General features: G+C 36.9%; 1 protein-coding gene across 2 annotated transcripts in view; it reads left to right on the forward strand.

The window, feature by feature from the left end:
• The window catches only part of PPP2R2B (protein phosphatase 2 regulatory subunit Bbeta), a 641,033-nt gene that overhangs the window by 549,954 nt on the left and 64,196 nt on the right, over nucleotides 1–26,883 (forward strand). The gene's annotated exons all lie outside the window — the stretch shown is intronic.

The following is a 26,883-nucleotide window of genomic DNA, read 5'->3' on the forward strand; positions in this document are numbered from 1 at the left end:
AAAATCATAACCACCACAAAAAAAGGGCGGGCCTCATGGACTCTTGCTAATATGAAAGAAATTAATTTATCAGGTAAGTTCTTACATAAATTATGTTTTCTTTCATGTAATTAGCAAGAGTCCATGAGCTAGTGACGTATGGGATAATGACTACCCAAGATGTGGATCTTCCACGCAAGAGTCACTAGAGAGGGAGGGATAAAATAAAGACAGCCAATTCCGCTGAAAAATAATCCACACCCAAAATAAAGTTTAAATCTTATAATGAAGAAAACTGAAATTATAAGCAGAAGAATCAAACTGAAACAGCTGCCTGAAGTATTTTTCTACCAAAAACTGCTTCAGAAGAAGAATACACATCAAAATGGTAGAATTTAGTAAAAGTATGCAAAGAAGACCAAGTTGCTGCTTTGCAAATCTGATCAATCGAAGCTTCATTCCTAAACGCCCAGGAAGTAGAAACTGACCTAGTAGAATGAGCTGTAATCCTTGAGGCGGAGATTTACCCGACTCGACATAAGCATGATGAATTAAAGATTTCAACCAAGATGCCAAAGAAATGGCAGAGGCCTTCTGACCTTTCCTAGAACCGGAAAAGATAACAAATAGACTAGAAGTCTTTCGGAAATTCTTAGTAGCTTCAACATAATATTTCAAAGCTCTAACTACATCCAAAGAATGCAATGATCTCTCCTTAGAATTCTTAGGATTAGGACATAATGAAGGAACCACAATTTCTCTACTAATGTTAGAATTCACAACCTTAGGTACAAATTTAAAAGAAGTTCGCAACACCGCCTTATCCTGATGGAAAATCAGAAAAGGAGATTCACAAGAAAGAGCAGATAATTCAGAAACTCTTCTAGCAGAAGAGATGGCCAAAAGAAAACAAAACTTTCCAAGAAAGTAATTTAATGTCCAGTGAATGCATAGGTTCAAACGGAAGAGCTTGAAGAGCCCCCAGAACCAAATTCAAACTCCAAGGAGGAGAAATTGACTTAATAACAGGTTTTATACGAACCAAAGCTTGTACAAAACAATGAATATCAGGAAGAATAGCAATCCGTCTGTGAAAAAGAACAGAAAGAGCAGAGATTTGTCCTTTCAAGGAACTTGCAGACAAACCTTTATCCAAACCATCCTGAAGAAACTGAAAAATTCTCGGAATTCTAAAAGAATGCCAGAAAAAATGATGAGAAAGACACCAAGAAATGTAAGTCTTCCAGACTCGATAATATATCTTCCTAGATACAGATCTACGAGCCTGTAACATAGTATTAATCACAGAGTCAGAGAAACCTCTTTGACTAAGAATCAAGCGTTCAATCTCCATACCTTTAAATTTAAGGATTTGAGATCCTGATGGTAAAAAAGGACCTTGTGACAGAAGGTCTGGTCCTAACGGAAGAGTCCACGGTTGGCAAGAAGCCATGCGGACAAGATCCGCATACCAAAACCTGTGAGGCCATGCTGGAGCCACCAGCAGAACAAACGAGCATTCCTTCAGAATCTTGGAGATTACTCTTGGAAGAAGAACTAGAGGCGGAAAGATATAGGCAGGATGATACTTCCAAGGAAGTGACAATGCATCCACTGCTTCCGCCTGAGGATCCCTGGATCTGGACAGATACCTGGGAAGTTTCTTGTTTAGATGAGAAGCCATCAGATCTATTTCTGGAAGTCCCCACATTTGAACAATCTGAAGAAACACCTCTGGGTGAAGAGACCACTCGCCCGGATGTAACGTTTGGCGACTGACATAATCCGCTTTCCAATTGTCAATACCTGGGATATGAACCGCAGAGATTAGACAGGAGCTGGATTCCGCCCATACCAGTATTCGAGATACTTCTTTCATAGCCAGAGGACTGTGAGTCCCTCCTTGATGATTGATATATGCCACAGTTGTGACATTGTCTGTCTGAAAACAAATGAACGATTCTCTCTTTAGAAGAGGCCATGACTGAAGAGCTTCTGAAAATTGCACGGAGTTCCAAAATATTGATTGGTAATCTCACCTCCTGAGATTTCCCAAACCCCTTGTGCTGTCAGAAACCCCCATACAGCTCCCCAACCTGTCAGACTTGCATCTGTTGAGATCACAGTCCAGGTTGGAAGAAAAAAAGAAGCCCCCTGAACTAAACGATGGTGGTCTGTACCACGTCAGAGGGTGTTGAACAATCAGTTTTAAAGATATTAAATGAGATATCTTTGTATAATCCCGGCACCACTGGTTCAGCATACAGAGCTGAAGAGGTTGCATGTGAAAATGAGCAAAGGGGAACACGTCCAATGCAGCAGTCATAAGAACCTAGAATTTCCATGCATAAGGCTACCGAAGGGAATGATTGAGACTGAAGGTTTCGATAAGCTGAAACCAATTTCAGACGTCTCCTGTCCAACAGAGACAGAGTCATGGACACTGAATCTATCCGGAAATCTAAAAAAGGTTACTCTTGTCTGAGGAAATGAGCAAAGGGAATTGAATCCAATGCTGTTAAAACTTCTATGCATATATAGCAACTGAAGGAAATAATAGAGACTAAAGGTACCGACAGACGGAACCCAATACAAATTGTCCCTTGTCTGATAGAGACAAAGATAGTGACATAAACCATCTGGAAACCTAAAAAAAGGAGACCCTTGCGTGAGGAATCAAGAGCTTTTGAAAAAAGATCCTCTAACTATGTCCTGAAGAGCAAGTGAAACATATGAGAATCCGCATCCTCAGGAAATAATCTGAATGAAAACAGAAAAATGAAGAATACGCATTTATTGTATCTAAAGAAAACAACTAATAAAGAAAACAACTAATGCTATCAATGACCACAAAAAGGCAAAATGGTTTGAATAAAACTCCAAAACCCAGTTCCTAGAAAAGGAACTGGAATAAAAACCCCAGAAGATTCCAGGTCTGAGCAGCGCTTGAACCCCATGGGTACCCAGCCATGCCTCAACAGTATCCAAAATATATAGGACAGAAACACACTGAAAGAAAGTGTTAGCCTTACTGGAATAAAATCAAAGAAATTTGGACAAAATAGAACCAAATAAATTTCAAAGAAGTCTTAACCTGCCCCTTACCAGCCAAGCTGGAATACGGCATGTGCGTCGCAACATTAGGGAGCTAATTTTGAACCCCAATTAAAAACATGTTACTTGGGAAAGAACTCAGGATTCGTTCCTTAATAAGAACAACCAAACTAGTATAAGCTTAAAGTTTTAGTCTTAGAACTCAATCTTGAAGCCCATAGTAACAGTTAAGAATTGAATCCAAATATAATTGATTATCTTAGAACAAAAGAAATATGGATTTTCTTTTTTTTTTTTTTTTTTAAAAAATCACAGAATTCTTCTAGCTAAAATAGCTAAAGACATAGATTAACCCTCATTTGCGAATATATTCAATAAAATGAAGACACAAATGAAATCATTAGCATGATAGTCCAGTTTAAAGGACCAGTCAAAACAGAGGACTTGCAAAATGCAAAACAACAAGACAAATGCAACGGCACCTAGTCTAGTAAATGTTGTCCCTTAACAATGCTAAAATAAATCATGATCTGATACTTGATCTTAGAGTAAACAGAAAAAATGAAGCAATTGCAATATCACAGGACCAAGAAAAGTACCTGAAACTAAATAATTTTCCAGAAATAAGATACAACTATATAAAGGAAAATAAATACTATTTTGCTATAAAAACAATAGCATAATTAGTAGGAGTAGAGATAGCTCCAATAAATTGGAGAACCCTCCAAATTGAATTTAACTGCTGACAAAGAATATAGTTTAAAAATAAAAGAAAATTCTCAGCCTATTCCATTCCCTAGTATGGGGAATTGGAAAGAAAACCTCTGAAATCACAGAAGAAATAAAAAGGCAGAAATAGTGTCAGCTAGTCTTAAATAACTAGTTACCTTAATATCCAAAATAATCAACACCTCTTCAACAAAGAACAAATGTACTTTAATAATTAAAAAATTATATAAAAAAGTAGATTTGTTAGTGTCAATATCTGATGAAGAGAATTTCTGAAAGAGAAAAAAACATCATCAGAGAAGGATAAATCAGTATGTTGTTGGTCATTTGAAACTTCAATAATTAAAAAAGAAGTGAAAAAGACCTAAAAATCATATTAGAAAGCACGAAGTCAGACATAGCCTTAATCGGAAAAAATATTTCTTATAAATCTTCTAAACATTTCTTGCACTTAAGAATGGAAATGTATAAAGCATAAATACTAATGGAATCTGCATGTAAAAGTATATCATAATAACTTATTACAAACCATAGCTAAAGATAAACATTTATAACATTTAAAATAAATGAACTTAGCTTTGGTAGAACTGAAACTCAGTTAAGCATTTTTCCAGAAGTGGCTTCTGACTCAGGGACAAACGGAGACATCTTGCAATATGTAATAGAAAAAACAACATATAAAACAAAATTGATCAAATTCCTTAAATGACAGTTTCAGGAATGGGAAAAAATGCCAGTGAACAAGCTTCTAGCAACCAGAAGCAATAAATAATGAGACTTAAATAATGTGGAGACAATAGTGACGCCCATATTTTTTAGCGCCAAAAAAGACGCCCACATTATTTGGCGCCTAAATGCTTTTGGCGCCAAAAATGACGCCACATCCGGAACGCCGACACCTTTGGCGCAAAAAAACGTCAAAAAAATGACGCAACTTCCGGCAACACGTATGACCCCGGAAACAGAAAAAAAAAAGTCTGCGCCAAGAATGACGCAATAAAATGAAGCATTTTCAGCCCCCGCGAGCCTAATAGCCCACAGGGAAAAAGTCAAATTTTAAGGTAAGAAAAAAATTGATTAATTCATATGCATTATCCCAAATATGAAACTGACTGTCTGAAATAAGGAATGTTGAACATCCTGAGTCAAGGCAAATAAATGTTTGAACACATATATTTAGAACTTTATATAAAAGTGCCCAACCATAGCTTAGAGTGTCACAGAAAATAAGACCCCAGGACACTCATCTACAAGTAGTAGAAAGCCAAACCAGTACTGAAACGAGAATCAGTAGAGGTAATGGTGTATATATAAGAGTATATCGTCGATCTGAAAAGGGAGGTAAGAGATGAATCTCTACGACCGATAACAGAGAACCTATGAAATAGACCCCGTAGAAGGAGATCATTGAATTCAAATAGGCAATACTCTCCTCACATCCCTCTGACATTCACTGCACGCTGAGAGGAAAACCGGGCTCCAACCTGCTGCGGAGCGCATATCAACATAGAATCTAGCACAAACTTACTTCACCACCTCCATAGGAGGCAAAGTTTGTAAAACTGATTTGTGGGTGTGGTGAGGGGTGTATTTATAGGCATTTTGAGGTTTGGGAAACTTTGCCCCTCCTGGTAGGAATGTATATCTCATATGTCACTAGCTCATGGACACTTGCTGATTACATGAAATAAATAATGGTTTAAAGTCACTTTTTAATATATATTTTGAGCGTGCTCAGTAAAAGCAGAGGTTTGTGGGAGTTGGAAGCATTACATACACACACACATATACATTGTAATGCACTGTAAAAAAAAACCTTGTTTTTACAGAAAAAAAAACTGACGGCTGTGGTTGCCAGAATAATTCTGTAAAAATTACATTACAGTTTAAAACTGTAGTAATTTACAAAAAAATACATCTTAATCTGGTAAATTCAACATCTTTTTTTTTGTTGTTTCTACAAAAAAATGGCTGCCCTGATTGCTAGAATAATTCTGCAAAAAATACATTAAACATGTAAACAACTTTACAGTTTTAAACTGTACTGTAAACAGACGTCATTCCCATTCCTTCCCCCTGCATCTCAGTCGCATTATGCGGAATACAGAAAGCGCACAAGCACACAAGCTCCATCAGAGGGGAATCTTCTGATGGCATTTGCATATCAGGGAGGTACACATGCATGGTGTGCACTTTATGCATTCCTGGAATGCGACAGAGAAGCAGGGGGAGGAACCGGTGGCAGGTAAGTGTATGCTTAAAAATTGTTTTATTTAATTTTTTTCGTTTTAATCATCAGGTGTCTCATTCAGTTATTACACTACTGAATGAGACAGTTGTCTCAATATGTGTTTTAAGTGATGCATATCCCTTTAAAGAAAAATAGAGAAAGAAAGGAAAATACTTTTCTCCAAAAGTTGTCAGAGAACAATTAAGAGGTTATATTTTTATGGCTAAAAGTTAGAATTTTTAACACTCTTAAAGGATTACTGCATTTCCGTATTAGAATAAATTGAACAAATCTATCTTCAAACAAGCTCTTCAAATTGACGTACAGGAATGCAAATCATGAAATATAAGAGCAATAAAACTCTGATGATTTTGTCTAAAACTTTTATTGGTTCTTCAGCTTGAAGAAGTAGGCAGCTAATACGCTGAAACAAATCTTCAAGCTATGAGTGTGGCACATGTCAAATCCTACGGACTGAAGTCCATATTTACAGTAAAGCAAGGGAGGAACCGCACTCTTCCACTACCCTCCAAGGTGCATCCAAGTCCAGGACTGGCAGGGTCCCCAAATATCAATAGCAAAATAGAAAGATGTAGGTAAGATAGGCAAATTTATTTGGACAAATACGGAGCAACGTTTCGACTCCCAATAGAAAAAGACTCAATTTAGAGTCAAAACATTGCTGCGTGTTTGTCAAAATAAATCTGCCTATCTTACCTACATAGAGTGCCTGGATCATTTTATTTTGCTATTAAGTTCATAGTCACACATGACGCCACTCATGATCTGAAAGTTCCTGAATCAAGGTAAGAACTCTAGGGTTCACATGATGACGGGATTTGTTTGTCTTCTCTACTTTTGTGCCCTTCTCTGGGTTGATGGAAAAAAACACCTTGGGAAATAGAAGAAAAACAGGTGACCTGTATTAATAATAAAATAGCTTCATTAACAACAACAAAACCCTTCATATCAATCCTAAAACATGTTTTCAAGCTATTATTAATTAAATATTTAAAGTGTTATTTAAATAACAATTAAAATTAATAATTAAATATTATTAATCCTTTTTCTGTAGACGAAGTGCGGGGAATGTCGGCGGGTTTCCCCTTTCCGTGCAGACGACGTCCTCCACACTTCGTCCAGTATACTCATTGTTCTGCTAATCACACCAAGATCAGCGGCTTTTTCCACCCTGGAATAGCCGACGGAGTATCTGGCCAATCCTGGGGAATTCCCAGGGGGTGGACACGTGATGTTGTCGAGTATAATGTTTTGATCCACACACAACATAAACCCTCTTGAAGAATAGCAGGATTGACCTAAAATAAAAAAAATGAAAATAATTGTATAAAAACATACATTACAGTAAAAAACAAAAACCATTGTGCAACATAATTCTGTGTCCAAATGGACAGAAAATACAGAAAGGAAGAAAAATACAAGAGAAAATGAAGAAAGACCAATGTAGGTAATGAATGAAATTGGAGCTGACACAGCGAAATGACACATTTAAAATCTGTAACAAAGTCTCTAGCAGTAACAGAGGGTCCATGCACCTTATGAACACAATAGAAACGAGCTTTACAAGCTGAATACGTACAAAATGTCAGCTTGCAGCCAGCGCTAACACTTTTGAAAAAGCAATGGGGTTCATTCTTATGACCTCTACAGTGCAGCACGGTGCTCGGACAAAATTCCGACGGACAAAATGCCGAAGCACATTCGTCCGTCAGACATATGTCCGAGATACACTGCTTCCGACTGCACGCCGAACAGCACAATCACGCAATCACGTAATTGCGTAATTGTCATCCGTAAAAAAGTGGAGAATTTAAATATATATTGTGGCTACTGAGGTAAAAAAACAACACAAACACTTAAATAAATAAATTTAAAAAAAAACATCAAATTAAAAAAATGGAGTTCATAAAGACATGTAAAGGAGGAAGAAAAATGTTATATGAAGGTTATGCATACATTGTAGACAAAAAAAAAGAAAATGTAACATATTGGAGATGTGAAAAAAAAGGTTTTTGTGGAGGAAGGCTAAAAACCATTAATGATATAATTGAAAAAGATGCATCAAATCATTCACATCCACCTAATGCAGCAAGAATTTTATCTATGAAAACAATTGAAAAAATAAAAGAAGTTGCTAAAAATTCAGAAGAAGTAACATCAAGCATAATACAAAATTGCACATCTAATTTCCCCCTTGAAGCAGCAGGAGCTCTACCTAAAAAAGAAACTCTTGCCAGAATGGTACGTCGACATCAAACAACACCAAATGGAAACATTTTAAATGATGATTTAAGAAAAACAACCAGAGGAGAAGATTTCATCATGTACGAAAGTGAAAATTTAATCATTCTGTCTACTAAAAAAAATGTAGATCTTCTTTCAAAAAAACAACACTGGCTCTGTGACGGAACATTTGACTCAGCTCCTTTAGGCTTTCAGTTGTATACAATACATGTTTTAATAGAAGATGACCATACCATAGCATTAGTATACTGCATATCAAAACATAAAGATCAGGAAACTTATAATTTAATCCAAAATTTTCTGTTACAATCAGTGACTCGGGCGCCGCAACCGCCTCTGGGAACCTATCCATGGGTCCCTACCCTCACGATGTACTTTTAACACATAATATAATTATTATAATTATAATATTATATATTATAATTAATATGTTATATATAAGTTGATTTAATTGTCTTTTGTCAGTCCACTATTAAAAATGTTATAAAACCGTGATTTTTAAGCTTCATTCCCACCCAGCAGCCGGATAAATGTCTTTCGGAATATTGTCCGTCGGACAAATGTCCGTCGGACAAGCGTCAGTCGGATAACAGTCCGGCCACGGTGCAGCACATAACCCCTCAACATCTCAAGTGTTTTGCTGGGAAAAAGAAAAGGTAATTAATTCTAGCAAACTAACAAAATTGCCTGTTTTATACGTTTTACCTTACATGGATGATCGCAAAATCCACTGCTCCACAAATGCTAAAAAAGTTAAGCAGTAAGCATGAAACCTACCAGACTAATTAACCCTCAGCCAGCATTATTATTATGACTACAAAATATGCTCTCACTCCAGTAACTGTGGAACTATACAGCTATAAACAAGGCAGACAAAAATAGTGGTTTTGTCATTGAAAAGACTGAATTTATTGCTGTGTCTTGTAGAAACTGTAAATACTAAAAGAATAGAATGGAATTATAATAAGCACATGTGCAGTATGGTGCAGAAACTTTATGGTACATAAGTCTGACATAAGAAAGAAAAAAAAAATAGGCAGGAATGCAGGATAATCAATGTAAATAGAATGTAGGACAGTTTTAGCAAGTAATCTGCTGCTTACAGTTATTAAGTTATGCAAAGAGCAGGAGCTGAAGAGCTATGAACAAGATGAAAAGAAACACTGACTTGAGCCCTACAGGAAGCTGATTGTACTTCCTGCTATGTCACTTCCTTTATGGGAGGCTGCATTTATAACAAAAAAACACTGCATCTTTTAAATAGTTCATATGTAATGTATTTTTTTTTAAAAGTTACCTACTTCTATTATAGTTTTACTATAGTTTACTGATACAGTACATTGTTAGGCCTGCCCAATTCTAAACACACGACTGGATTTTGAAACCCTTCATATTAACATAATTGTACTGTACTTTTACACATTCTTACTGTATACATATAAAAATCTGCCTAACAAAAATTTTAACACTGTCAGCTTGTAATTTTAACTGTTTTGCTTTAGGTATTAGTGTTTTCTCTGTTTTCTCTGTTTAAACTACTATATTCTGTAAATTCTACAAATATGATTATTTTAATATATTCTTACTGTAAAATTAACAGTTGTGTTTGGTTCTGGATGTACAATTGCATTTTTTAGTATTTTCAGAATATGTCAGTAAATTTAACATAGTTTTATTGTTTTTAAATTTACACAATTTTGATGTCATGATTTTACAGCATTTTACAGTTAATTTCACAGACATTTTTTACAGTGTACTGAAGAATAAAATAGTGTGGTGTAGTCCTTTAATATTTTACTGGATCCATGAAGTGCAGTATTCAGTAGTTATATCTGTGTAGTCATAGGTCCAGGTGATTTATATTCTATCATTGTATTTCTTTTTTAGAAGTAAAGTCCTACAAACAACCAAGGAACAGAAACAATTTGAAATAATCATTATCTGACAAGGTCAAACCAAATTAAACTTAAGTGTTTACAATGAATTATTATATTTTATGCATTATTACTTTTTTATTTTTTTAGATTTTACTGTTCCTTTGATTTGCCTGTAAGTGTTGGCCTAAATTTACTGCTTCAGAGATTCAATTACCATTTTATTCATTTCATCTGAAAGGTTACATTTTTAGACTGATTTTTCATAATGAAACAGACTTGAAATACCTGAATGTGATGTTCACATTAGATAACTGTCTATTACATTTCCATTAAAAATGATTGCATAGAGATGTGTAGTCTTCACTCCTGACATCTCCAAGTGACAGAATAAAGTAAAGTGTTCTTACAGCTGAAAAGAATCCCGGACAGTCCTGTCCATACCAATACACGGTTATTCACCCCCCCCTCTCATTACTGCATGCATATCATTCCTCCTACTGCAGGAGATACAGGGGAGGGATAGTGACAGAGACTTGACAAGGCTTTACTCACAGCACATTGTGTATTAAAGTCAAGAACGATTAATTTATCTCAGTGGAAGACATTATGAAGAGTATATTTTGGCACTGGCTTTATCATACGATACGAAACGAAACAATGTCTTTAACCCTTTAAGGACACAGCTTTCAGTTTGCTCAATTGTTGGAACACTGGAATGAGTACCTTAAAATTACAACTTTTTTGGAAATGCTTGTTTCATTTTGCAAGAAACATCATGGTTTGTGCTGCATTGCACCAAACCTAATTGCCTATTAAAGTGAAAAAGTGAATAATTCTTTACAGATGTAAAACTTCACATAATAGGTATTTCTTTACAAAGCATGTGTTATTATTTCCAATTAAAAATATGAAGCCTCTAAATAGGATTAGCCATGTTTTAGAAAGTGTATTGTTGAAATCTGAGATTCAACCATTGGAATTGATGACTCCAAATGTAATTTAAAATGTGGCTATCAGCATTTTACTTGTGTTCACGGTTTGAATGGTCTGAACTAGAGAATACCTTTTCTTTCAGAGAGCTTAGTGTACATTCTTGGCAGATTAAAGAGAACATATTTTGCACCACTGATAATACACATTGTCTTCTTGTCAGTTAATAATTTCCTTTTCTTCAAATACCAGAAGAATTACATATATAACTTTCATGGTTCAGAGCATATCATTTTTATAAACTTTTCAATTTACTTCTGTTTTCAAATTTACTTTTGTTCTTTTGATATCCGCTTGATATGACTCTTATAATAAAGGTTCCAACATTGGTTATCAAAATATGCCTGTATTTATTACTTAATTATATATATATATATATATATATATATATATATATATATATATATATATATATATATATATATATATATATATATATATATATATATATATATATATATATAAAGAGATGCACTCGCAGGACTTCTACAAAACCTTTAATATAGGAACGTTTCGGGTTTCCTATATTAAAGGTTTTTGTGGAAGTCCTGCGAGTGCATCTCTTTTTCTATATATGCCTTTATTTTTGCACCCAGGCTGTTAACCTTTGGTGGGCTGAGCTGGAAATTGTCTTGTGTGTGTGTGTGTATATATATATATATATATATATATATATATATATATATATATATATATATATATATATATATATATATATATATATATACAGTATTTATGTATATATATATATATATATATATATATATATATATATATATATATATATATAATGAATAAAACATGACACTGGTGTCTGCTGCTGCTGTTTAATGATGATTCTAATAAAATAATTTTGAAGCTATGTACAATCCTAGATAAACTAAAATACAGACTCAGCTGCTATTAAAGGAAACAAAAGTGTAAAATCCTTATTCAAGTATTTTGCAATATTGTTGCTAAATGTGATATCTAAAAAAGGGGCTACTTCCTATTTTGGTAGCAGTACGATGTATCTGGAAATAATGTACTCTAGTCACACCATCTATGGTAGTATGAAGCGGTCTTACCGCTTTGAGTTCAATCTCTGATAAGTACAAGGTTGTTTTGTCAATGGTTGTGGCTAATGTGTCAAAGGTTGTGGCCTGTCCTTCTGGTCATGTGATGGATATATCCCTTGATCTGTCCTCTGGATAATAGTTCCTCTTTTTGTTAGGGTTTCCACTATATCCTCACTTATCCTCACTTTATGTATGAGGTTCGAAGTATGTTGAAGTAATCTTAGTGATGTTTAGAAACCATCATAGAGTGAAATCACTGTTGCAAAGGTGTTGGAGTGTATCCACCAGATGAGGTCAGGTGATCAAACTAATGGGAGGTAGCTGGTGATTGGTGGTTACACACATATGCCTCTTGTCATTGGCTCATCAGATGTGTCCAGCATTGTTGTTCTGGTGCGGACAATTGCTTGCATATAACTAATACATTAAAGCATTTTTTTCTTTTTGCAATTGTATGGCCTTTTATAGTTATATTGTTTAGAAGCCTGTTTGTCGAAAATATAATGAATTGTGTGGCAGTTCTTTCTCTAAGGACTATGTCTCATTAATTAGAGCCTTGGAGACATCCTCTTGTAACCCATTTGTGCTGCAAATAAATAATAAGTTGCACTATTATATAATTGTTTTTATTTTATTATACAGTATACAACATAGTTTAGTCTGTTTAGATGAACAATTTTGGGGAGCAGATATGGGTTTTTGTTTTGTTTTGTTTTTTAAGTTAATTATTTTACTTTAAACTGCCATTCATTTGAGTATAACATTTTAAAGGAATATGAGACATACTTTGATATTGTGATATAAAATGTAATTCTGAATAATAATAATTATAGCAATATAATAAAATAATCACAATAAAAATTATATATAAAAATATTGATAATGATGATGGTTATTATTTATATTTACTTTTGCTATCAAATAACTTGCTTTTGTGTAATATTTGTGCTTGTCCCACTAGAACAAGAAAATTCTGTAACCTAGATTTCTTTCAAACTGTTGCAAAATGGCAAAACAAACTACATACTAGGCAGTTATTGTTTAGAGCAGTGGATAAAACCATTTTGTCTATGATACAACTTGATTGCAGGTTGCTTGTATGTTGTATTCACAATTATTTCAATTTACAGCCTTCCTAATTATGTGTAACTGCATAGCAATCTGATAATTATGCACCTATATAATACAGTAATAGGAGTTTATTCTTTTTTTTTTATCTCTTTTTATAGTTTTTCTTTAACGAGCAACTATCTAGTTCTAAGAACTTCTTCTATAAAACATCCTCTGTTATCATAACACCTATACAGATGTTTACTGGATATCCTCTGCCAGTTGTCCATCACCCTGGTACCAGTGTTCTAGATAATCTTAGGCATTATCTTAGCATCCCATGGCTTTAACATATGTAGGCATACAAATGGTGACATAGTAAATAGTTTTTTAATAAGCAGCCCTACTGACATTTTCATAGGATAGGATACATTTTTAACTTTTCTGTTATAATGTTGCCACATGTGGAGCTTCATTCTCTTGAATATACTTTGCTGAAAAGCATATCTAGATAGGATCAGTAGCTGCTGATTGGTTGCTGCACATAGATGCCTTGTGTGATTGGCTCACCCCTGTGCATTGCTATTTCTTCAACAAAGGATATCTAAAGCAAATTAGATAGAAGTAAATTGGAATGTTGTTTAAAATTGTATTCTCTTGTTCAATCATGAGAGATTTTTTTGGGTTTAGTGTCCATTTAAATGATTTTGGAGATTGCCTGATGTTTTAGGGCTTTTCCTTTTTAGATGGGATCAAACAGATTTACTGTAAAAAAAAAAAATCCTGTGCGAAAAGCACATATTAGGTTAAAAGAGGTTGCTTCCAGGTTGAGCATGTCTCTTCATCCTCTTGTTTGTGTGTCTGGGAGTGTAGGGTGGGAGTGGGTGTGTAAATGAGTGGGAGAGTGTGTGAGAGATGGGAGACAGTGTGTGTATAAGAGTGAGTGGGGGAGACCATATTTGTGGGGGAGAGACTGTGTGTTCCTGCTTCATTTAAATAGAGAACAACAGAATATAATATCTATGCTTGTGTGATGCTTTCATGACAGAGCTGTTTACTAACCTTTACCACATTTCATAGGCTCTGCAACACCCCTTAACCCCTTAATGACCACAGCACTTTTCCATTTTCTGTCCGTTTGGGACCAAGGCTATTTTTACATTTTTGCGGTGTTTGTGTTTAGCTGTAATTTTCCTCTTACTCATTTACTGTACTCACACATATTATATACCGTTTTTCTCGCCATTAAATGGACTTTCAAAAGATACCATTATTTTCATCATATCTTATAATTTACTATAAAAAATATTATAAAATATGAGGAAAAAATGGAAAAAAACACACTTTTTCTAACTTTGACCCCCAAAATCTGTTACACATCTACAAGCACCAAAAAACACCCATGCTAAATAGTTTCTAAATTTTGTCCTGAGTTTAGAAATACCCAATGTTTACATGTTCTTTGCTTTTTTTGCAAGTTATAGGGCCATAAATACAAGTAGCACTTTGCCATTTCCAAACCACTTTTTTTCAAAATTAGCGCTAGTTACATTGGGACACTAATATCTTTCAGGAATCTCTGAATATCCATTGACATGTATATATTTTTTTTTAGAAGACATCCCAAAGTATTGAACTAGGCCCATTTTGGTATATTTCATGCCACCATTTCACCGCCGAATGCGATCAAATAAAAAAATGTATTTACTTTTTCACAAATTTTTTCACAAACTTTAGGTTTCTCACTGAAATTATTTACAAACAACTCATGAAATTATGGAATAAATGGTTGTAAATGCTTCTCTGGGATCCCCTTTGTTCATAAATAGCAGACATATATGGCTTTGGCTTTGCTTTTTGGTAATTAGAAGGCTGCTAAATGCCACTGCGCACCACACGTGTATTATGCCCAGCAGTGAATGGGTTAATTAGGGAGCATGTAGGGAGCTTCTAGGGTTAATTTTAGCTCTAGTGTAGTGTAGTAGACAACCCCAAGTATTGATCTAGGCCCATTTTGGTATATTTCATGCCACCATTTCACCGCCAAAAGCAATCAAATAAAAAAAAATTGTTCACTTTTTCAAACTTTAGGTTTCTCACTAAAATTATTTACAAACAGCTTGTGCAATTATGGCACAAATGGTTTTAAATGCTTCTCTGGGATCCCCTTTGTTCAGAAATAGCAGACATATATGGCTTTGGCGTTGCTTTTTGGTAATTATAAGGCCGCTAAATGCTGCTGCGCATCACATGTGTATTATGGCCAGCAGTGAAGGGGTTAATTAGGTAGTTTGTAGGGAGCTTGCAGGGTTAATTTTAGCTTTAGTGTAGAGATCAGACTCCCACCTGACACATCCCACCCCCTGATCCCTCCCAAACAGCTCTCTTCCCTCCCCCACCCCATAATTGTCCCCGCCATCTTAAGTACTGGCAGAAAGTCTGCCAGTACTAAAATAAAAGGTATTAAAAAAAATATTTTTTTTTAGCATATTTACATATGCTGCTATGTAGGGTCCCCCCTTAGCCCCCAACCTCCCTGATCCCCCCAAAATAGCTCCCTAACCCTCCCCCTCTGCCTTATTGGGGCCATTTTGGGTACTGGCAGCTGTCTGCCAGTACCCAGTTTGCAAATAAAAATGTTTTTTTTTTATTATTTTTTTTTATTTGTTTCTGTAGTGTAGCTTCCCCCCCACAGTCCAATACCCCACCAGCCAAACCGATCACCAAATAAATATATTAACCCCTTTGATCCCCACTTCTAACAAAAAACTTTCTGTAGCGTAGTGGTTCCCACCCGCTCCCTCCCCGTGCACGCCCGGCCTCCCCGTGCACGTGCGCGCGTCCGTGCGCGTCCCCCCGGTCGTCCCCGCCCCCGATCCCGCCCCCCTCCGCATCACAAAGGCCATCGATGGCCGCCACCCACCTCCCACACCGGCTCCCACCCACCAACGAACGTAGCCGTTAATGCCTGGTGCAGAGAGGGCCACAGAGTGGCTAAAAATGCAGAGAGGGCCACAGAGTGGCTAAAAATGGTTATTGCAGTGATGCCTCGATATCGAGGCATCACTGCAATAACCGGAAAGCAGCTGGAAGCGAGCAGGATCGCTTCCAGCTGCTTTCCACACCGAGGACGTGCAGGGTACGTCCTCAGGCGTTAACTGCCTTTTTTTTGAGGACGTACCCTGCACGTCCTCGGTCATTAAGGGGTTAATGTGCAAACACATTTTATTCACTTGGGCGAAAATTGCACAGGCCAACATTTTGTGAACACTGCTCAAACTAATTAGAGGGACCATTGGTGGTCAGTACTGGAATGCAACTAGTTTGCAGCATGTTGGCACTCATGACTAAAGGGAGGTAGGAAATAGCCCCAATAACAAGCTTATAAAATGTATTTAGTGTCTGTCAGTTTTAATTAATTGATTGCTTATGTAAACTAAATATATATGAATACATTTAAACTAATTGTTTTATTGAGTGTTTAAACTATCATTTTATTTATATCCACAATTTCCCTTTTTTTTTTTTTTTTTTTAGGAGCCCTGTTTTGAAAGATTACATCAGTATAAGACAGATAACAAGTAATTTACTAACTAGAATTTAATTTCTGTGAGCATATACATTTGTGTATTGCTCGGATTTATAAGAATGACTGCTAGAAAAGGTGTTTAGGTACATACAGTTACTAATAGAAAAAGTTGCCTTTACAATTGCAGGGCCATATTTACAGTTTGTGCTACTCTAGGCACTTTAAATTTTGTTGCCCCCCCCCACCACTCCTATTTGTGGCCTTTTATTATGGTTATAAAAAGAAGACAATTCATTTCACACAAAAATAGTGTATTAAATAATTAAAAAAAACGTAATTGATATTATTTTAAAAATTATATCAAGGCACAAAAGACTATTTCTTATTATGGTTATATGAGCAGTTCACTCACCGCAACTATGCCTGCACTCCAGTAAGTGTTCTCACTTGGTTCAGGCCATAGTGGAGGATGGGTCACATGGTCTGATCCCTGGAGCAGCGCCAAGCGTGTTCTTTTATTATGGTTGTCATCCTGCCATATTGTTAAGTACCTTTTATTTTCCCTGTTTAAAAAACCCCAAAAACAAAACATGCATATTACTCTTATTCTTTTATTAGAATGCATATGCACCATTAAAGCAAATAAAAACCATATAAGTATTCTGTGTGTTTGTAATGGACACACCTCAGTGACAAAATGTTTCCTTCTCAGCCCTGACCCAGGCAGGATACAAGGGGATACAAAAATGCTGCCCTGTCCAATCTGCTGTTGAATGCATTGGCCTAGCCAGCCTAGGCTGAAATACACCCCTTATGCATGGTGACCTCCCATTATTTCTCACGCTTTTCAAAATAAGATTAAGAGTATTATTGCATAAGAAATATTTGTAATCTTTCAAATATAGCGCTTTACAGCAGCATTAGCAATTATTTGTATTGATTGCTTCATCCTTTTGCAGTATTATGATTGGTAGCTTGGCTGCTCCTTTACAATTTTAAAAGTTATGAAATTGCCAGAGGTGTAAATATAGCTCTGAACTGTCCAGCAATTCAAGCCAAAATTGGATGTGTAGTTCTTCATTTTGCTATTTGTGTCCAGGTTTTGCTAGCACTTACAGCCTTGGCTAAACTACTAAACTAAAATACATGTTTAAGCACAAACTGTTTTTTTTTTCTTTAAGAAAGGAGTCTTTAGTCTCTAAAGATCACATTATACTTTGTTGATGATGTTATTATCTTGAAACAACAAAGAATAATTAGGTTAATTAGAAAACACACACCCATTTGAAGTTGTATAATTTTGTGTTTCTTAAAGGGACATATAAACAACACAGGAGAGTGATGTAGCATATAGGTAAAAGCTGACTAGAAAATATCACATGCGCATCTGTCAAGACACCAAAAGAATTAAGAAACAAATATAATAGAGCATACAATTTTAAACAACTTTCCAATTCACTTCTATCTGAATCATGAAAAAAAAATGTTTGGGTTTCATAGCCCTTTAAATCTGCTGTACTATTGCAGAACAAATATACATTGTGTTGCAAGACATAAAAATCATTTTTTAAATGTAATTTTCAGTAATATCAGTTGACAAAGCTGATTTACATTCTTAACTATGCTAAAGGATCTTCGTTTTCTCTTGAATCTGTGCACTGATTAACAATATAGCTTATACAATGGGTGTTTCATTCCCCTTCAGAAGCAGAGCATTCAACTACCTAAATTATAATCATATTTGATCTCTCGGCTTCTGAAATTTGCTTTTTTTTGCATATCATTTAAATAGGGCCATTAAAGGGAATCTAATATGACTGAATTTCCTTTGGAACATAAGGTGTAATTGAATTTGTTAGTGGATTATTTTATTTGACAGCCTCTTAATGTTCTTGATATAACTAGTTAAACTTGGTTGCCCCTTTGTAATTGCCTGTATAAATTTCTTCAACTGCCCCATATGCTAGCAGAATAGAGAATGAGCATATTTGTAGAGATCTATTAAATTCAAACAGTTGTGTGTTTATAAATATAAAGACACATTTATATGAATGGTACAAAATGATCAGCCTTTTTGTATAATGTAGGAAAATATTGGTAGATGCTAATGTATAAAGCAATATTACAAATAATGTATATGGCTGACATATATGAAAATAACAGCTTAAAGGGACACTGAACCCACATTTTTTATTTCGTGATTCAGATAGAGCATGAAATTTTAAGCAACTTTCTAATTTACTCATATTATCAAATTTTCTTCATTCTCTTGGTATCTTTATTTGAAATGCAAGAATGTAAGTTTAGATGCCGGACCATTTTTGGTGAACAAACTGGGTTGTTCTTGCTGATTGGTGGATAAATTCATCCACCAATAAAAAAGTGCTGTCCAGAGTCTTGAACCAGGCTTAGATGCCTTATTTTTCAAATAAAGATAGCAAGTGAACAAAGAAAAATGGATAATATGAGTAAATTAGAAAGTTGCTTAAAATTGCATGCTCTATCTGAATCACGAAAGATAAAATGTGGGTTCAGTGTCGCTTTAAATTAAGTGTGACATAAGTGGCTAAATGCAAAGCCATGTCTTATACAATTAGATCCATTTTCATAGTTTCAAAAATGGTTCTACGTTATTAAGGCTATTGTGATAATCTGTTTACATGTACAATACCTGTAATAAAAATATGTCCTCATGATATGAGCAGGGATGAATAGAGTTTACGGATCATCTTGTTTACTAATTTCAAATCAAACTTGAGCCCATACATATCTGACTGATCTGAAACTTCATTCCCAAAAATGAATTAGATAATAATCAAATTGAACCCATCTGACCCCCTGGTAGAGCCAATTTAAAAATCTGAAATACTAGGCCTATGGGGACATTGCTAAAGCCAAAAGTGAGGTGGATACAATGCACAAAAGTGTGTTGCTCAAGAAGCAGCAGAGGAAAACCGAGAACAGAAGAGACACACTATTCTCTACAGTTCCTGCAGATCTGCAAAATGATTAAAGGGACAGTCTACACCATGTTTTTTATTTAAAAAGATAGATAATCCCTTTATTACCCATTCACTAGTTTTGCATAACCAACACAGTTATATTAACATACTTTTTACCTCTGTGATTACCTTGCATCTAAGCCTCTGCAGACTGCCCCCTTATCTCAGTATTTTTCACAGCCATGCATTTTTGCCAGTCAGTGCTGACTCATAAATAACTCTACGGGAGTGAACACAATGTTACCTATATGACACACATGATCTAACAGTGTCTAGCTGTGAAAAACTGTCAAAATGCACAGAGATAAGAGGAGGCCTTCAAAGGCTTAGAAATTAGCATATGAACCAACCTAGGTTTAGCATTCAACAAAGAATTCCAAGAGAACAAAGCAAATTAGATGATAAAAGTAAATGGGAAAGTTGTTTTAAATTGTATGCCCTATCTGAAATACGAAAGTTAGTTTTTACTTGACTGTCCCTTTTTTAGAATTTTTTTTTGCTTTTGACAGCTAATGATCATCTAAGGGATTTGGTACAGAAAGGCTGCAGATTCTCTTTTAGAAGGGGTTCAACTCAAGATAATATTGTGTTTCCCAACAGGTTGAAGAGTCCCTAGCAAAGAGAGCTCATGGCTGATGTTTTGGGGCATGTACAAATGTAATAACTCCTCTAACAAGGCATGTACCCATGTAGATTTGGATGCACCTTTTAAATCATATGTAACATGTAAGAGGTTTGAAATAAGATGTCAACTATCGTACAATTTATCTAGTTTATTTAGCATGGTGTTCACTATGTCATCTGCAATATGTGGGTTGTACGACATGTGAAGGTATTTAGGGTCAGAGAACATTTCAGATATTAAGAGGTTGGATTCCAGTTCTAAAATTTCCAAACATTTTATTGAAGAACATGGCAGTTGGGTTAAAGGGACAGTCCCCTCCAGAATTTATGGCTTAAAAATATAGATAATCCCTTAATTACCCATTACCCAGTTTTGCATAACCAACAGTTATATTAATATACTTTTTACCTATGTGATGACATTGTATCTAAACCTCTGCAGACTGCCCCCTTTTTTCAGTTCTTTCAACAGACTTGCATTGTAGTGCTGGCTCATAAATAACTCCACTGGAATGAGCACAGTGGTATCTATATGGTACACATGAACTAGTGCTGTCTAGCTGGGAAAACTGTCAAAGGGCTTAGAAGTTAGTATATGAGCCTACCTAGATTTAGTTTTCAACAAAGAATACCAAGAGAACAAAGCAAATTTGATGATAAAGTAAATTGGAAAGTTGTTTAAAATTGCATGCCCTGTCCCTTTAACTTATTCAAATGGAATACTTTCTCCAACATTGGTGTGTCCGGTCCACGGCGTCATCTTTACTTGTGGGATATTCTCTTCCCCAACAGGAAATGGCAGAGTCCCAGCAAGGCTGGTCACATGATCCCTCCTAGGCTCCGCCCACCCCAGTCATTCTCTTTGCCGTTGCACAGGCAACATCTCCACGGAGTTTTTTGGTGTTTAAATGTAGTTTTATTCTTCTATCAAGTGTTTGTTATTTTAAAATAGTACTGGTATGTACTATTTACTCTGAAACAGAAAAGGATGAAGATTTCTGTTTGTAAGAGGAAGATGATTTTAGCAGACAGTAACTAAAATCGATTGCTGTTTCCACACAGGACTGTTGAGATGAAGTAACTTCAGTTGGGGGAAACAGTTAGCAGTCTTTTCTGCTTAAGGTATGACTAGCCATATTTCTAACAAGACCATGTAATGCTGGAAGGCTGTCATTTCCCCTCATGGGGACCGGTAAGCCATTTTCTTAGTTAAACATAAAAGAATAAAGGGCTTCAAAAAGGGCTTAAAAACTGGTAGACATTTTTCTAGGCTAAAACAATTGCTTTACTAGGCATATTATGCAGATTCTAACTAATTATTGGTATTATAATCTTGGGGAACGTTTAGAAAAACGGCAGGCACTTTGTTGGACACCTTTTTCAGATGGGGGCCTTTCTAGTTATAGACAGAGCCTCATTCTGGGACTGTATAGGGGTTAAATGTAAAAACGGCTCCGGTTCCGTTAATTTAAGGGTTAAAGCTCTGAAATTTGGCGTGCAATACTTTTAATGCTTTAAGACACTGTGGTGAAATTTTGGTGAATTTTGAACAATTCCTTCATACTTTTTCACATATTCAGTAATAAAGTGTTTTCAGTTTGAAATTTAAAGTGACAGTAACGGTTTTATTTTAAAACGTTTTTTTGTGCTTTGTTGACAAGTTTAAGCCTGTTTAACATGTCTGTACCATCAGATAAGCTATGTTCTATATGTATGAAAGCCAATGTGTCTCCCCATTTAAATTTATGTGATAATTGTGCCATAGTGTCCAAACAAAGTAAGGACAGTAATGCAACAGATAATGATATTGCCCAAGATGATTCCTCAAATGAGGGGAGTAAACATGATACTACATCATCCCCTACTGTGTCTACACCAGTTATGCCCACACAGGAGGCCCCTAGTACATCTAGTGCGCCAATACTTATTACCATGCAACAATTAACGGCTGTAATGGATAACTCCATAGCAAATCTTTTATCCAAAATGCCTACTTATCAGAGAAAGCGCGATTGCTCTGTTTTAAACACTGAAGAGCAAGAGGACGCTGATGATAACTGTTCTGACATACCTTCACACCAATCTCAAGGGGCCATGAGGGAGGTTTTGTCTGATGGAGAAATTTCAGATTCAGGAAAAATTTCTCATCAAGCTGAACCTGATGTTGTGACATTTAAATTTAAATTAGAACATCTCCGCGCACTGCTTAAGGAGGTGTTATCTACTCTGGATGATTGTGACAATTTGGTCATTCCAGAGAAATTATGTAAGATGGACAAGTTCCTAGAGGTTCCGGTGCCCCCCGACGCTTTTCCTATACCCAAGCGGGTGGCGGACATAGTAAATAAAGAGTGGGAAAGGCCCGGCATACCTTTTGTCCCCCCCCCCTATATTTAAGAAATTATTTCCTATAGTCGACCCCAGAAAGGACTTATGGCAGACAGTCCCCAAGGTCGAGGGGGCGGTTTCTACTCTAAACAAATGCACTACTATTCCTATCGAAGATAGTTGTGCTTTCAAAGATCCTATGGATAAGAAATTAGAGGGTTTGCTTAAAAAGATTTTTGTACAACAAGGTTACCTTCTACAACCAATTTCATGCATTGTTCCTGTCACTACGGCAGCGTGTTTCTGGTTCGAGGAACTAGAAAAATCGCTCAGTAAAGAATCTTCGTATGAGGAGGTTATGGACAGAGTTCAAGCACTTAAATTGGCTAACTCTTTTGTTTTAGATGCCGCTTTGCAATTAGCTAGATTAGCGGCGAAAAATTCAGAGTTTGCTGTCGTGGCGCGCAGAGTGCTTTGGCTAAAGTCTTGGTCAGCGGATGTGTCTTCCAAGACAAAATTGCTTAACATTCCTTTCAAAGGTAAAACATTATTTGGACCTGATTTGAAAGAGATTATTTCAGACATCACTGGGGGAAAGGGCCACGCCCTCCCACAGGATAGGTCTTTTAAGGCTAATAATAAGCCTAATTTTCGTCCCTTTCGCAGAAACGGACCAGTCTCTAATTCTGTATCCTCTAAGCAAGAGGGTAATACTTCACAACCCAAACCAGCCTGGAAACCAATGCAAGGCTGGAACAAGGGTAAGCAGGCCAAGAAGCCTACCACTGCTACCAAAACAGCATGAATTGATAGTCCCCGATCCGGGACCGGATCTAGTGGGGGGCAGACTTTCTCTCTTTGCTCAGGCTTGGGCAAGAGATGTTCAGGATCCTTGGGCGCTAGAAATAGTTTCTCAAGGTTATCTCCTGGAATTCAAGGAACTACCCCCAAGGGGAAGGTTCCACAGGTCTCAATTATCTTCAAACCAAATAAAGAGACAGGCATTCTTACATTGTGTAGAAGACCTGTTAAAGATGGGAGTGATACATCCAGTTCCAATAAGAGAACAAGGAATGGGATTTTATTCCAATCTGTTCATAGTTCCCAAAAAAGAGGGAACATTCAGACCAATTTTGGATCTAAAGATCCTAAACAAATTTCTCAGGGTACCATCGTTCAAAATGGAAACTATTCAAACGATCCTACCTACTATCCAGGAAAATCAATTTATGACTACCGTGGATTTAAAGGATGCGTACCTACATATTCCTATCCACAAGGAACATCATCAGTTCCTAAGGTTCGCTTTTCTGGACAAGCATTACCAGTTTGTGGCACTTCCATTTGGATTAGCCACTGCTCCAAGGATTTTCACAAAGGTTCTAGGGTCCCTTCTAGCGGTTATAAGACCAAGGGGCATTGCAGTAGTACCTTACTTGGACGACATCCTGATTCAAGCGTCGTCCCTGTCAAAAGCAAAGGCTCATATGGACATCGTCCTAGCCTTTCTCAGATCTCACGGATGGAAGGTGAACAAAGAAAAAAGTTCTCTGTCCCCGTCAACAAGAGTTCCCTTCTTGGGAACAATAATAGATTCCTTAGAAATTAGGATTTTTCTGACAGAGGTCAGAAAATCAAAACTTCTAAGCTCTTGTCAAGTACTTAATTCTGTTCCTCGTCCTTCCATAGTGCAGTGCATGGAAGTAATAGGATTGATGGTTGCAACAATGGACATAGTTCCTTTTGCACGAATTCATCTAAGACCATTACAACTGTGCATGCTCAGACAGTGGAATGGGGATTATACAGACTTGTCTCCAACGATTCAAGTAGATCAAAAGACCAGAGATTCACTCCGTTGGTGGCTGACCTTGGACAATCTGTCACAGGGAATGAGCTTCCGCAGACCAGAGTGGGTCATTGTCACGACCGACGCCAGCCTAGTGGGCAGGGGCGCGGTCTGGGAATCCCTGAAAGCTCAGGGTCTATGGTCTCGGGAAGAGTCTCTTCTCCCGATAAACATTCTGGAACTGAGAGCGATATTCAATGCTCTCAGAGCTTGGCCTCAACTAGCAAAGGCCAAATTCATAAGGTTTCAGTCAGACAACATGACGACCGTTGCATATATCAATCATCAGGGGGGAACAAGGACTTCCCTGGCGATGAAAGAAGTGACCAAGATAATTCAATGGGCGGAGGATCACTCCTGCCACTTGTCTGCGATCCACATCCCAGGAGTGGAAAATTGGGAAGCGGATTTTCTGAGTCGTCAGACATTCCATCCGGGGGAGTGGGAACTCCATCCGGAAATCTTTGCCCAAATAACTCAATTATGGGGCATTCCAGACATGGATCTGATGGCGTCTCGTCAGAACTTCAAGGTTCCTTGCTACGGGTCCAGATCCAGGGATCCCAAGGCGACCCTAGTAGATGCACTAGTAGCACCTTGGACCTTCAACCTAGCTTATGTATTCCAACCGTTTCCTCTCATCCCCAGGCTGGTAGCCAGGATCAATCAGGAGAGGGCCTCTGTGATCTTGATAGCTCCTGCGTGGCCACGCAGGACTTGGTATGCAGACCTGGTGAATATGTCATCGGCTCCACCATGGAAGCTACCTTTGAGACAGGACCTTCTTGTTCAGGGTCCATTCAAACATCCGAATCTGGTTTCCCTCCAACTGACGGCTTGGAGATTGAACGCTTGATTTTATCAAAGCGTGGGTTTTCAGATTCTGTAATAGATACTCTGATTCAGGCTAGAAAGCCTGTAACTAGAAAAATTTACCATAAAATATGGAAAAAATATATCTGTTGGTGTGAATCTAAAGGATTCCCATGGAACAAGATAAAAATTCCTAAGATTCTATCCTTTCTACAAGAAGGTTTGGAGAAAGGATTATCTGCAAGTTCTCTGAAGGGACAGATCTCTGCTTTATCTGTTTTACTTCACAAAAGACTGGCAGCTGTGCCAGATGTTCAAGCATTTGTTCAGGCTCTGTTTAGGATCAAGCCTGTTTACAGACCTTTGACTCCTCCCTGGAGTCTAAATCTAGTTCTTTCAGTTCTTCAAGGGGTTCCGTTTGAACCCTTACATTCCGTAGATATTAAGTTATTATCTTGGAAAGTTTTGTTTTTGGTTGCAATTTCTTCTGCTAGAAGAGTTTCAGAGTTATCTGCTCTGCAGTGTTCTCCGCCCTATCTGGTGTTCCATGCAGATAAGGTGGTTTTGCGTACTAAGCCTGGTTTTCTTCCGAAAGTTGTTTCCAACAAAAATATTAACCAGGAGATAGTTGTACCTTCTTTGTGTCCGAATCCAGTTTCAAAGAAGGAACGTTTATTACACAATTTGGACGTAGTCCGTGCTCTAAAATTCTATTTAGAGGCTACTAAAGATTTCAGACAAACATCTTCCTTGTTTGTTGTTTATTCTGGTAAAAGGAGAGGTCAAAAAGCGACTTCTACCTCTCTTTCCTTTTGGCTTAAAAGCATTATCCGATTGGCTTATGAGACTGCCGGACGGCAGCCTCCTGAAAGAATCACAGCTCACTCCACTAGGGCTGTGGCTTCCACATGGGCCTTCAAGAACGAGGCTTCTGTTGACCAGATATGTAAGGCAGCGACTTGGTCTTCACTGCACACTTTTGCCAAATTTTACAAATTTGATACTTTTGCTTCTTCGGAGGCTATTTTTGGGAGAAAGGTTTTGCAAGCCGTGGTGCCTTCCATTTAGGTGACCTGATTTGCTCCCTCCCTTCATCCGTGTCCTAAAGCTTTGGTATTGGTTCCCACAAGTAAGGATGACGCCGTGGACCGGACACACCAAAGTTGGAGAAAACAGAATTTATGCTTACCTGATAAATTAATTTATCCAACGGTGTGTCCGGTCCACGGCCCGCCCTGGTTTTTTAATCAGGTCTGATGAATTATTTTCTCTAACTACAGTCACCACGGTATCATATGGTTTCTCCTATATATATTTCCTCCTGTCCGTCGGTCGAATGACTGGGGTGGGCGGAGCCTAGGAGGGATCATGTGACCAGCTTTGCTGGGACTCTTTGCCATTTCCTGTTGGGGAAGAGAATATCCCACAAGTAAGGATGACGCCGTGGACCGGACACACCGTTGGAGAAAGTAATTTATCAGGTAAGCATAAATTCTGTTTTTATTT

Source organism: Bombina bombina, chromosome 6, assembly GCF_027579735.1.
Source record: "Bombina bombina isolate aBomBom1 chromosome 6, aBomBom1.pri, whole genome shotgun sequence".
In the NCBI taxonomy this organism is placed as follows: Eukaryota; Metazoa; Chordata; class Amphibia; order Anura; family Bombinatoridae; genus Bombina; species Bombina bombina.